This window comes from Seriola dumerili, unplaced genomic scaffold (assembly GCF_002260705.1).
Source record: "Seriola dumerili isolate Sdu_G_001 unplaced genomic scaffold, Sdu_1.0 BDQW01001124.1, whole genome shotgun sequence".
NCBI classification, from domain to species: Eukaryota; Metazoa; Chordata; class Actinopteri; order Carangiformes; family Carangidae; genus Seriola; species Seriola dumerili.
In genome coordinates, this window is record NW_019175379.1 from 3,132,956 (window position 1) to 3,143,294 (window position 10,339).

Below are 10,339 nucleotides of genomic sequence, written 5' to 3' on the forward strand. Positions count from 1 at the left end.
GACACAGAGACGAGTGCTTCGAAATAAATATACTTGCACAGATTTTTAACATTTTCTCAACATTTCCTCAACTCGCATCTAAAGAAAATTTCAATTTCAACTTCCTCTTACACCTTCTAATGGACTGTACAGACGTGCACCACCCGTGACGCTGTATGTGAAATAATCACCTGTAATCAGTAGATAAGTTAGGAAAGTTACTAGGAAGTAAAAATAAAGTCCTTTTCATTCACTGCAGAGACAAGAGATGTTCTTCCATCCGAATGTACAAATTTTAACCAAATTTTGGAAAAAAAAAAAAGGTGGAAAAAAGGTTCATCCACTACTGTTGAGCAAATATCAGGAGTTGGTTTGTTGGTGACAAATTTTCCTGTCGGGTGACACTAAACAGTTGCAGAAGAATATGATGGAAAAACTGTATGAAACATGAAAATTTGGCATTTGTTTGTTTGGTGTATTAATCTGAGGAAGGTTACAGCTGCACAGATCTTTTCAATGTACGTTAAAGTCTTACGCTTCAAGAATGTCGTGATTTATTCACCAAGTTTGTTTCCTCGTCTCCCTGTTTTTTGCTCCTTCATCCACTTTGCTGCTCTGCTGCGATTTAGTCGACACTCAAGTGCATTACAAGTGTGTGCACGCAAGCCCCCCCCCGCTACTAAATGCACCTGATGTGCCTGCACAGCTGGGTTTACATGTGTGCGTGACAGAGACAGCACACAAGCTGCCTGTCCTCTGCCCATCTTCAACCACGTGCGTGGTTGGTGGGGGTCTCTGGGGACGGACAATCATGTGCCAAGGAGGGCTGAGAGCCTGCAGGATTTAATTCAAACCAAAACACTCCACCTGTGGATTTCCCTGACTAGCACACACTCAAGTAGAAAGCACCTTCAGTGGAGTCGCCTGCTGAGGTGACTGGTTGAAATGGAAACCTGCGGACTTGTTGGCACATGGCCAAAGTAGGACACGATTGTCCCTCCCAGGTGTTTTGAGTTGGCCAAAAACAGATTATTAGAGAAATTCATGTGGAATAACACAGCTGAAAAGAAGCTGCTAACCTCTGCAGCTACATTATTAGGATTAATTGTTAGCTTTGCGCTACACATGACCAACCAGGCATTAAAGGATTTGGCAGTTTTCAGTCCAGGCCTTAATAAAGGTTTGGGTCCGTACACTCATAATTCTGCAGAACACAGATTCCCTCCGTGCAATCCATGCTTTAACAGATTCACTTTTACTTTCACAACTTTGTTGCCTCGGTTACATCTACTCTGGAAGTGACAAGGTTGTTTATGCAGTGCAGTGGTTCCCAACCTCGTCCAACTTACAGCCCACTTGAAATTCAAAAACGTTGGCGACCCACATCCCACCCCATAACGATACGGAGGCCAAATGATGTTCTCAGAGCACTTTTTATCTCAATGAAAACTATCGAACATTCAGAATTAAAACTAAAAGCAGAAGAAGCTCCATTTTTCTTTTGTTTGACAGGGTGGAGTGGGTGGGTGGGGGCACTTGCCGATTCTCCATCTGTCTCTTGACTCTTTCTTCTTAACTCTTCCTGTTGCTAAGCAGCTATCCACTTTGATACTCCACTTTTTGCCATGGATATAATCTTCTAGCATAGTAGTATATGTATACGTAGTATAGCCGGCAACAACATACAAGTTCCTATCCGTGACTTCTCACAGTGATTGGTCTTAATACAAGAAAATAAAAAAAAGGAAAGGAGTTTTTAATCATTTCAAATGTTTTTAAAGATCACATTTATAAAACATTTAAACATTTTTTTCATAATTTTTTATAGATTATCAAAACTGCAACCGTATTCACAGAAATGACTCATTCATTTTGCTTTTGAATGAAAATCAGTTCTGAACCTGGACTGTAAGGTTTTGTTATTTAAAAAAAAAAAAAAAAAAATGAAATTTTTCTAAGCAAAAGTCAACATGAGACTTGAATAGATGTGGGTTAAATAAACCACACTATCTGCAGGAAGTCACATCCACACACTTCAATCTCTATGGTCTCACAAAATATAAAGAAAGCTGGTAAACACACAGTGCTGCTGGGATTTCCTGGATCGGTAGCTCAATAAGAGCACCATCACGGGTACAACAACCAGCGCTGTGGCCATATCCCAATCCAGCTCTGATTTGACAAACACTTCATATTTACCCGCTCTCAACACTGCCATCACTTTCCCTTCAGTCCCCTTGGTCTTTTTCTATTTGTACTGAGTGGCATTCATCGTAAGGGCCCCGGATATCTAATACACTGTGCCAAGTCCAATTTGTCAGGTAGAGTTTGTGCTATCATGCTTCACTTTTTTTTTTTTTTGCCAGAGCAGGAAGTGTGTTGGGGTTCTTCTCCTGGGATGGAGGAAACCACCAAACAAATTGGTCATCGCAAAGAGGATGAGAGAGGGGAAGTAGCAGGGATGGAGAAGAGCAGCGGGGGATATTTTTCATTTAGCCCTCCTCCCTCTAATCCACTGCCTTTGACAACTGTGGTTAACACCTCCTGGATTATATCCCACCTCAGCCCCCCCCGCTGATTCGTTTCAATTCGCATATGTAGGCCGTAAGATGAAGGTGTCTGTCGCTGCCATTAATAATAAAAATGTGCAAAGCAGGCAGGACTGGATGCACGGAGACAAATCTTACAGGATCATTTTGAAGAAGAGTCCCTTTCTTGGATCATTTAAAGAAATAAAAAAAAACTAGTACAAGACAGAAAGTAGAACATGTTTTCGTGTTCCTCTCATGTTTCTGCCATCTTTACCTGGAGAATACTTGACGGCCTCTCAGTGTCTCCAATATATATTTGTGTGCGAGGATGCTTCTATTTTTCTCTTATTTTATCCCTGAAGTGGGAGGGATGCTTTGATGCAGCTTTTGATTTTTGGCTCTTCTGTTTTTATGTAGCTCCAGGCAAAAGCTGTTTGGTGCCAGTTGACGGGGATTCATAGAAAAGATATTTCAAGTATTTTAAATCTAAACAAATGTCAATTTCGTCACCTAACACGCAGTTTCAAGCATCAAAGTCTGGTAGGTCTCCTCTGGAAATTGTATTTAGACCAAAAGAAAGACAGTAAGATTAAAGAAGAAACTATAGAAACTAGAATCCAAGGCAAACAATGTCACATATTACTGAAATCACACAGAGAAAGCCGGTGTTTATTTCTATTACAGTCCATGCTGTAAACAAAGGACTTCTTTATAAAAAACGACTGAGGATGAAATGAGGAGGAAATTGACTGTAAAACATTCAGCCTTCCTGGTTTCAGTGGTTAAGTTGAGACACTTAGGGGAAAGAAATGAGTTCTAGTGTAACTTGCAAACTTTAAGAATCAGACAGGACATGAAGGGCATGTGGATGAAGACAGAAACACTTGAATGTGAAGATAAATTAGGAGGTATTATATAAAACATTTGCTACAGGTGAGGTAAGAATAAGGTGAACATGTGACCGGTCCCTCTAAGATTCAAGGCACCAGTGAAAAATGTTTTCCATGTGGTCTAAAATGTCTTTCAAATAAAAGAAGAAAAGAAAAAGAAAAGGTAGTGAGTGCGTATTGAGACAGTACAGGTTAGTATTACTGCATGGTTGTGGAATTATGATACAGGCTCTCACTCACCCAGTCTCCCTCAGAAGCTGCTTTCTCGAGGCTCTCCAGCTCACACAGGTGTACGCCGTTTGGCTGATTAGACTTCTAACTACAGCCAGCTTTCCTGTGGCTTGATTGAGCTGCTCTCACCATCACACCAAACCAGCTTTCCAACCGAATGTAGCTCAAATTTCAACTGAATATCCAGGGAAAAAAAAAAAAAAAAATCAGCAAAAGACAATGGGATTAAATTCAGGTGTTCACGCCCTGCTGTTTCTTGGTTTTTAGTTTTCATCTGCACGTGATTCATATATGTCATCATTTATTGACCCAGCCCATTTCTATTGCATTTTTTTTTTTTTTTGTATCTTTATTGATTTACTAACTTTTACCATTTCAGCCAAACAAAATTGTGTGATTTTTATTATTTATTTAAAGTCATATATCTTCTGGTTGTCATGAATGTGATCACAGCAACCCTCAAGTTCTAAATGCAATATATCAGGAATACCCAGAGGGAAGTTCATTACATCTGGCACAAACACTCACTTGGACTCAAAGATGAAATAATTAGAATTCGGTGGTCAAAGGTCAAAAGGTCACTGACCTCACAAAACATGTTTTTGGTCATATGAATTCACACGCCAATTATGACACAATTTAATTCAAATATTTATAAGGATAAATTGAAGAAATGACATTTCATATCCAAATGGTCAAAGGTCAACTTCTCTGCGACATTAAAAAGTTCTGCAAAAACACTTCTGGCGATCATTCAATGCTGTAACTAAGGAAGGGGAGGTTGTGACCATATTTCCTGTAACTTGGCTGGTCGGCGGAGGCAAACAAACGCAAGGCAGCAATTGTAGTTTCTCTGGTTTCCTGTGTTTGCACCTAAAAACAAGTCTCTACTCATGATGGCCGGGTGGGTCAACGACTCACGTGACATCAGCAGACGAGATTAAATGCCTGGGACTCCCCACCATTCACTTTAGTCCTGTTCAGACCAGGTATTAACACACACCTTGGGTGATTCAATCACAAGTGGACAGCTCTAAGTACAACAGTTCACACCTGGCATTGAAATGCATCTCGACTACATCCTTCCGCTTATGCAGAGGACATCAGTTGAGTAAGTGACTAGGCGGTCCTTCAGTGTGGCCCAGGACGCATTTGCATTCACAGTTCTAAAAGAATGTAGCCACTGTGTTTAAGTACAGATGTGTCCTCACACCTACTTAAAACTGTCCACTTGTGATCAGATATCTCAAGGCGGATGTTAATCCCAGGTCTGAACAGGGCTTTAGAACCGAAGAAGCTTTTCGGATGAGAGGTGAAACATCTCACAGCAAATACAACGGCCTTCGTGTAGCACTTAGGAATACCGTGATCTGAATGACTGAGAATCTTCAGACAAAGTCAAGTGACGATTTTAACCCTCAACAGTCTTGATCCTGTGGGAAATGCTCTTTATATAGGCAGCTAAAAAAAAAAAAAAAAAGGGCAGAAATTTGTACCACTCATGTCCAGGCAAATGGAATAATAAGATATTAGTCAAGGTTTTGCTGTAGGGCCTCAGTTTTATTTCTTACGAATGTCAATGTGATAGAAGTTCAGTTTGACTGATGTCATCACTGATTTAGGGCTGATAGGCTGGAAAACAAAACAAAATTAGCAGATTGTTGCGATAAAATAAAGCTATGGACGAACTTCTGCATCTGAGTGTGAAGTTGCTGTAAACCTCTGTGAGACTCCGATGATTGTTCCGCTCAGGAGACGCTCTGTTCTCACAGCACAGAGCCTGACGGCAAAAGCTCGTGTTCTGCTGCAGCTTAAAGAGATAAAGCGGAAATAACCCATCGCTGCACTCATGAGCTGGGCTGAGAGGAGGACGAGGTGGGAAAGACAAAGACGGAGAGGAGAAAGTGAGGGAGAGAGAGAGAGAGAAGAGAATTAACAGACATGGTGGGTACTTGGTACGGGAGAAAACACCGGAGTGAAAAAAGGTGGAGAAAAACAGAATTAGAGTTAAAATGCAGGGAGAAAAGAAAGAGGTAGAGAGACGGATGGAGATAAGAGGAGGATCAGAGAGGGAAAGCCCCGCAGCGATTTGGGTCTGTATGTTTTTTCACTCTCTAACTCCACATGTCAAATGGGTTGGACCTGCTCTTCTCTCCCAGGGCCTGGAGTTTGCCTTTCTTTCCGCCCCTCAATTTCCAGCAGAGCAGAGTGTGTTTTTCCACTTCGCATTAGGGGATGATTCACTGGGTCTGCTGCGGTTTACCCTCAGCAGGATTAGAGCTGGAAGGCTTCTTATTATCTTCTACCGTTTGAGCTCCTTCGTCTGTTAGAAAGAGCAGCGGAGCTTAAGACAAATTGCCCCCTCAGTGCCTTTCGGATGGCACTGCTCCGGCCTGGAAATGGCCCTGGGAGAGGCTGGCAAAGGGGGCAAAATGGGAAGGAGAGGGAGGCTGCAGTGGGGCGTTTGCACGCGAGGGGTTGTTAGGATTTAATTTATGTGTAGAGAAGGGCACTGAGGAGGAAAGAGACTGCAGGACATGAGCTCTATATGCTGACAAATGCTCTTGACGAGAGATTTATGGTGAGAGATGGGAATAAGGTCACAGCGAGCGTAGATCCTTCTCGTCTTTGTGACTGAAGGAGTGCTTGAAGAGTTTTCTAACCTAGAGAATAACATTCACAGAATAATAAAACTCCCCACAGTCTGTCGGAAAACTAGAAGCTGAAACATGAAGTTTCTTTCGCACCGAGACTCACGGCCGAGTTAGATAGTTCATTAATCTTTTAGTGGATCAACAGACAAAGTAAACAATTTTAATAAGCAATTAATCCTTTCAGATCAAATAAAAAACAGCAAACATTTGTGAGTTTGCATCACCATTGTGAGGATTTGCAGCTTTGAACTGAAACCCTTTTGGTCTATAAATTTTTTGTTGAAAATAAATGGATGAAAACGAAGTGGATGATGGGAAACTGATGGACTTGAGTTTATACCTGGACATTTTTAGTGATTATTGTCTGTGCTTCTCTTATTGGTTTGAAATGGATGAGTCTCAGTTGGAAAAAAAGGTACTGTCATGAATTTCTATGCACCAAGTAATCCTTTAAGTCATTTCCATCAAATAAAAATGACAAAAAAATGGCAAGTTCTGGCTTTTCAAAAGTGAGGATTTGCAGCTTGTCTTATGACCTGAAACACCAGACTGGATTTTCAAACTTTAAAAATCACACTCTGGTTCATTTTCCCCCTTGGTGCTTCCAGAACAACTGCACTGAGCCCCTTAATAGGAGATGGTCTCAGTTTGGCCGGGTTCGTTTATGGTGGGAGCGTGATCCAACCTCGAGTCCACCCAACTACCAGGTGCACTCTGCAGTTTGAGTTCAAAGGCTCTGGTAGCCAGGTGTGCTTTGCCTCATCTTAGTGTGATGCACAGTTCATGAATGATGATGAAGTATTCTGTAGCCAACTACCCTACAGGTAGATTCATGGCAAGAAAAGACATGTTAACAGTTAGCATGTTGCTGTGCGTGCCTAATATTAGCTCCCTTGTTCAGTTTGAGCAGACGCCAAGTCTGCTGCTGCTCCATGTTAAACTGCAGCAATGCGCTAGTCCAGAGCAGGACCCTCTTTCTGTATTTACTATCTTATTCCCGCCCCAGACACATCCGGCCAATCAAAAGAGTGAATGTTCTGATGTGGTTTGTAGTGATGCATTTTGGTCTGTTTGGATGTGTCTCTGTGTGAAAAGAAAATGAACCAAGGGGAAATCCTCATCATCTTCAGAGTAAAACAATCTATAGGTGTGAAAACGTCCTTGAGAGTGTCACAGCTGGGCTCAGACAAAGCCAAGACCCCACACCAATTATGACAAGTAGTCTTATTTTACGTGACCAAAAGAGAACCTAAATACAACAAAGCCCAGGGTTGAAAGCCAGGGGAGACAAAGGGGGATTGTATGACTGCCTCTAGCTTATATGCAGACAGTCCAGGTGAGCTGAATCTCTTTGACGAGCTGACTCCACCCTCTGTCTCTGAGGGTTGTCACAACAGAAAAAAAAATCAAGAATTAACCGATAAATAAAATAATCATTACTTGCAGCCACATTCGCATGATGCATGTATCTCCAATTTTGTAAACTGTGAAATTTTTTGCATTAACATTTAACAGATTTCTCAGGTTTTGTCTGTGCTCCTCTTACTATTGTAAAGTGGGCGGGTTCCATATGGAAAGAGAGGCTTGGCTGCATCCAACCAAAAGGGGGAAAAAATACACTTACAAACACAGACTGAAATGCACAAAAAAAAAGCACAAGTTGTGGTTTCTCAAGAAACAGTCACAGCGTCACTTTTACATTCCTGTTTTTGTACCAATTAAGATTAAGCCAGATTGAACCAGTGGTCTTGCTTGCTAGCTCTGCTAAGCAGCTACCATTAGCACTTTTAGCAAACACAACAAGTTATAGTCTGTACTATTACATTGTTGGACATATACAAACATAGAGTTATAAGTGAAACGCTGTACATCAGTGCTGTCGCATCCGTTTATAAGTTTGAAAATATTTTAAATAGTAACACTGAAAGCTGTATGGAGCCATTTTTGACCACTAGAGGGCAGAAAGACAACAGAAAATGGCCGACAGAGCCGGTCCGAACACATGGAGTTGACTGATAAGATGATTGGAGGTTACAGTGTTAGTTTTAAAATAGTAAATGGAGAAACATGAAGATTTCTAAGGCCTGTGTGGACTGTTAAGACAAAGAGAGACAAATGAGAGAAAAAATCTCCAGTGTGTAATTGAAGTGTGCTGCTCAGCGAGCAGAGGAGGCGTGTGAGGGCATTTAAGTGAACATTTAAATCTGAGGAATATTATGGGCTCATCTTCTGTGCAATTTCACTGCTGAATGCCACCCAGCAGGTAAGCCAGGGCCACTGATTTCAGAGTTATTTCTTGCCTATTTGTTTTGACACCGTTAATGGAAATTCAGAGTAGTAGAAAATAACATACGGGGTAGATTATCACTTTGATTCTCCTTTCATTTTATACATTACCAAAACTTTTTCTTTTCATTGCATCTTTACTTCACTTTTCTTGCCTCCTTTCTCCTTCCCTTTCATTTAGCCTCTCCTGTCCTTCATTTGTATCGTTTTGATTGACACAAGCAATTAAGTCGAGACTGTTGTTTATAATTGATCGGTTCCCATTGGCAAATATTCCACTCGTTCATATAAATGTTATAGTGAAAGCAATCAGATGGAACAATTTTACGAGGTGCTACCGGGGCTCGAGGCTCAGGTACTGCAGGCATTGTGGGGGATGAGTTTTAATCAATGCTAAACATTATCGTTGCAAAACAATATAAGTCATGCAAATTATGTACTTTAAAGGGAAACTGTGATGAAAACTGAATCATCTGCAATAACACTTTGGAGGACAATTTAGCATGTGATTGCAAATTTAAATAACTACTTCATCTTTTGAAGGACTTACATTTCTGTCATGCTTCAGGGGATTGCATAATGTTCTCTCCTGCCAAAAGAAGCAGTTTATCCCAAACTAGTGACATTTTTGCCACCAAGATGCTCAGGAAGGCTACTTTCTGGTCTTGCATCAGTACAGTCTTTCATCAATTTCCTCAACTCCAGGTGGTTTAAAGACAGAAAAGTAATGTCATTTTTGAACTTTTTATTACCAAGAATACAAAAAATATCTACATTCACATACCACTTACTGTAGCATGACTGACCACATAGATTTCAAGTAAACTCCACCCAATCGAATTATCAAAATGTACCATCAATTCTCTCCCAGTTCGGAAAATCCTTTGTTGTCTTTTGGTGTTTGTGTTTTATTCATTTTTTGTTTTTTTTTTTCTCCCAAAATGTCTTTTTTGTCCTTTTTACATTTGGCACTTAATGTAGATTATCAGTGTCTCTGTAGTCCACAGGATTGGAGGATTAAGCCACATTTGTGTGGTGGCAGAGAAACAACACAGTATCTCTAACAGGACAGATCAAGCCTTGCTGCTGTCGGACTCTTGTTGGCACGGCGGTGGATCCGAAATGAAAGGCGAAGCGGTCATGTGCACATCCAGGTACAGGGATGCATCTTGTGTAAAGTGTGACCGTCTGCTGAGATATGTCCAGTTCCATCAAAAGATTTTTTAAAAATGACTTCCCTCTTCTGCTCATGAATGTGTAACTGCTTTGCGTTTTTGGGACAAAAAAAACAAAAAACAAAAAAAAAACACAGTTACAATACAAAGAGCTACAAATGATACAAAAACAATAATACAATAAACATCTCAACCTGGAAAACCCACATGGGTTTACAGCATCACCATCTCCTGTGCATATTACATGACATTTGGAGATGCATGGAATTTTTTTTTTTATTTATTCTCACATAGACTGAAAACAAGGGCAGTTACATCATGTATGTTACAACAAATATGTGATCTTTTAAAGATTTCCTCACGGAGCGGCAGTTTAAGTACAGTGTCGGTTTTAAAGTACCCAAATAATTTAGCAAAAATATAAATACAGCACATGAAACAAAGAAATAAATTAAGACCTGCCACAGATGAAACAAAAAAAACCCAAAAAAAACAACAACACACCCCCGATTGCAGCAATGACTCCTCACTCACTTCGTGGTCCGTCAGTGTGTATAAAAGCACAAACTCAGAACAGTGGATCAGCATTTCAG